The following is a 4,247-nucleotide window of genomic DNA, read 5'->3' on the forward strand; positions in this document are numbered from 1 at the left end:
ATTGTAACAAACCATTTGTAGCCACCAGCTTCAAAATCTTTGGTTTCATACCTTTCCACCTTTAGTCTCTATAAGTGCAGAGAATGACTCAATCTCAAAGGTATAGTGTGCTGGTCGAGTCCTAAATCTTTGCTTTCCTGTAATTCACGGCACTTGAATTACATAGGAAAGCATTTCTTTTCAGACTAAATTAAATATATAAAAAAGATAGCTTATTTATGTGGTGTGATGTCTTGCTGTGCTTGTTCTTCCTTTGCCATATTTAGTTAATCAATATAAATTATCAAAAATAGTAAAATCCTTTTTCTTTGTGAGAAGTTTTCTAAAATCTAGACGGTAGATTTGGTCCTTGATGTTTTAAGAGGTTTGCTGTACATTTATTGGAATGTGAATAAAAGATACAAGTGATGAATTTATGTTAGGTGTTAAAGTCAACTCATGAATGAGAATATAAATATAAATTTTTAATTTTGCCCTTGTTTGGTCTCAATTTTCTAAAAAAAATCACAATAACATAAACAACAATTTAAAACAAATGGGAACATCCATAATCAATCAATCTAATAAAAAAAATATTAAGGAAAATGTTTGATTGTTCACTACGAAAATCAATAAAAAAAAAGACTAGGGAATTAGTTATTACGCTATAATAAAATTTATTAACATTAACATTAACATTAACATTAATTAACAAAATAATAAAGTGCATGACTAAATTACTTTAGTTACACCCATCAAATGATAGTTATTGAAATGCTATTTTTTTTATAATTTAACCCTTGAACAACATCAATTTTTTCTTATTATTTTTTTTAAATCCATCCTTTAATATTACAAATACTATTTATTGAAATAATGATTTATGTTGTTTTTTTTCTTTTTTTTTAATTTAAACCTTGAACAACCTTTTTTTTAATTTATCATTTAATATAAGGTTGTTTTGGGAATTATATTTCATTTTTTTTATTGGGTTATATACTAGTCTTTATAAATTTAGTTTTTTTACTTGATTTCAACATTCAACATTAGATCTATTGGAAATTCGATATCATAATTTTTTTTATTTGTTTTTTATAAATTTATCTTGATCTTATGATCCAAGTTAAAGTTTTAATAAATTAACTCAAATTAACTTATGGTGTCTTTTTGAACTGCCTTTAATCAAATTTTTTTTAATTTTGTTATTCAGCATTGAATTAGTTAGAAATTAGGCTTTATAAATTTTTTTATGTATTTTTTATAGAGTTATCATGATTTCATGATATAAGTCATTGGTTTGGAAAGTTAACTCTATTCATATTTTTTTTTTTTAATCGAGTTTCATAATTGTTTTTGATTTGGTTTTCATAGGGTTATCTCGGTCTCATGATATAAGTCATGAGTTTGTCAAGTTGACCTTAATGACTCAATTATTTCTTTTTGTTCCTTTTTTTAATATAATTTTTTATTTACCCTTAAACAACTCAATTTTCTTATACTTTTAATTTATTTATTTATCAATTTTATCTTTTATAATTAGTTTGAATGAGAATTGGATTTCTTTTTTTTCTAATTTTCTTTCTAAGTTATCATGGTCTCGTAGATTAAGTTTTTTATCCTCAATTTTAACATTCAACATTGAGTATATTGAAAATAAAGTTTTGTAATTTTTTTTATTTGTTTTTTATAAAGTTACCTCATTCTCATGACTAAGATCGCGGGTTTAATAGTTATCATAAATTGACTCAGGTTTCTTTTTGTCTTTTTTTTAATTGATTTTTTTTTATATTTCATTATTTAATATTAGGTTGATTGAAAATTGAACTTCATATTTGTTTTTATTTTATTTCATTAGAGTTTTTCTAACCTTATGACTAAGGTTGTGAGTTTAACAAGTTAGCCTATGTTGACTTAGGTAATTTATTTTTATTTTCATATATTTTTTAATTTTATTTTTAAATATTGAGTTGATTAAGAATTGACCTTTATAATTTATTTTGATTTTTTTTCTATAGAGTTACCATGGTCTCATGATCTGAGATGTAGATTTGACATATTAATCAAGTCGATCCAATAAGTCATCGTCTTAATAGTTGAAAAAAAAATGACATTCAATATATTGTCATATCAGTATTTAAAAAAAATATTGTCCATTATGTATCATATTTTGAGTTTATAATTAAAATATTTTGTTAGAAAACACCTAAGCAACACTTAAATATTTTTTATATTAAAAAAATTAATATGACTACAGCGTAACGTGAACAACTAATGTAGTTTTTTAACTATTTAGATGCAAGATATACATATTAGAAATACTCTAAGTTAATGGCAAGATTTAACAATATTAAATTATACTAGACTAGGAACCATGTTATGCCATGGTCCGATGGTGTTTTGAAAGAAGCAGGAAGAATTTGATACTTTAGTCATTTACTTGATTATATGCAATAAGATTGGTTAATTTCATAATCTGATTTAAATCAAAGGCAAAAATAAAAAATGAATCGTAAAAAGCACTTTGCAATAATAAATAAGAAAAATATGTCATTAATATCATATTTGTAAGGAGAAAAACAATAGTTGGAGGCTCACCACTATTCAACCGTTCACAACCAAAAGAGTTTATTGAGTTTGTTCAAACTCTATTGTAAAAAGATGCAAAATGACATCAAAAAAAGCTGCTGATTCGATAGAGCAATACCCTATAAAAACAAATTGAACAAAACACAATAAAGTTAATATCTATCTATATTCAATCAATTAATTATATTTAATTAAATAAAAAATTAAAAAATATATATTTAACAAAGAACCAAACATAAAAAAAAAACATTAAATAACCCAACCAAATAAAAAAAACATATAATATAAAAAATATATAAAAAAACACAAAGCTTAAAGTAAATACTTGTCTTCTCCTTGGTCAATTTAAAAATGTCAAAATGTTCCCACTGAAAAGACAACCATGTGTTTAATCTCCAAAAGAATTTTTTAAAAGAGTAAAGTGATAAATTTATTATTCAAAAACAATAAATTCACCACCCTTTTAGTTTATTTTAAAAAAAATATAAATGTGACATCGTGAACCTCAATTTTAATTAAGTATTTTTTATAAAGATAAAAATATCCCTTTACCCCTTATGTTTATGGTAATTAGTCATTTTACTTTAAATGTTTTAAACTTGGTTGTTATATACAAAAATCAAACAAAATATTGGTTATTGACCCTCATTTAATTAGAAAGGAATTAGGTTGTGTGTATACATGTATTAAAAAATGGTCGATTTATTAAAAATCATTTCTTAGATTTTTTTTCAAAAAAAATAATAAACAAAGTTAATTCTTGTATTTCTATCAAGTAAATGCGGCCCCCTAACGAGGGAAATTATTGAACCAATATTTTTGTGGGTGTCAATTGACCAAATCTAAAACACAAAGGGTAAAACAGCAATTTGCTACAAAATGATGCCTTTGCCGTTCATAAAAGAAGCTTTTTTTCTAGTGGACTCAAACTACATGCCATCTAACTTGCAGTAGCATCGTCACCAAACGACTAGTCTTCGGCTCTCCACCCTCACTTTTAGGGGATCACTACCTGCCAGTCAAGGCCTTTCCAGCCACTCGAACCCCAAGTTCTAGCCATACCTTGCAATTTGCTACTCCATAAAATCCAGTCCAGCCAAAAAAATTTAATTCGAGCATTCCTAATTAATTAGTCAAATCCTTTCAAATCAATTTAAAACAATCACAATAAATTGCTAAATCGGTGCTTGTGTCCTGAATTTGTTTTTGTATTTTAAAATTTTGTTTTTTTATTTTTTATTTTAAATTATTTTGTTATAATATTATATTGTTTTAATATAGTAATATCAAAAGAAAATTTTAAAAATATTATTTTCATATATTTTCAAATAACTTCAAAAATCAACTATTATTATACTTTAAAAAACATTCTAAAACAAATTTATTAAGCATGGGGCAGCTTTTAATTAGTCAAATCCTTTCAAATCAATTTCTAATCATTTTATTTTCCTTGAACCCACTAGGTTCAATAACAATATGTTTTTTAAAAAAAGGTATGTAGTTCGAGCTGCTTCTTTGGAATATTTAAAACAAAAAAAACCTTTGATGATAAAGTAACTCATGGAAAAGGCAGGGTTAGTGCAGAGTAGCAGAAAGCAACAGACTTGATCATTTATCGATTTACTATCTTCTCAAATTAAGTCCGTTGGATCGTAGATAAAACCATAGATACATACATCTTC

The sequence above is a fragment of the Populus euphratica genome, unplaced genomic scaffold (assembly GCF_000495115.2).
Source record: "Populus euphratica unplaced genomic scaffold, PopEup_1.0 scaffold3117.1, whole genome shotgun sequence".
NCBI classification, from domain to species: Eukaryota; Viridiplantae; Streptophyta; class Magnoliopsida; order Malpighiales; family Salicaceae; genus Populus; species Populus euphratica.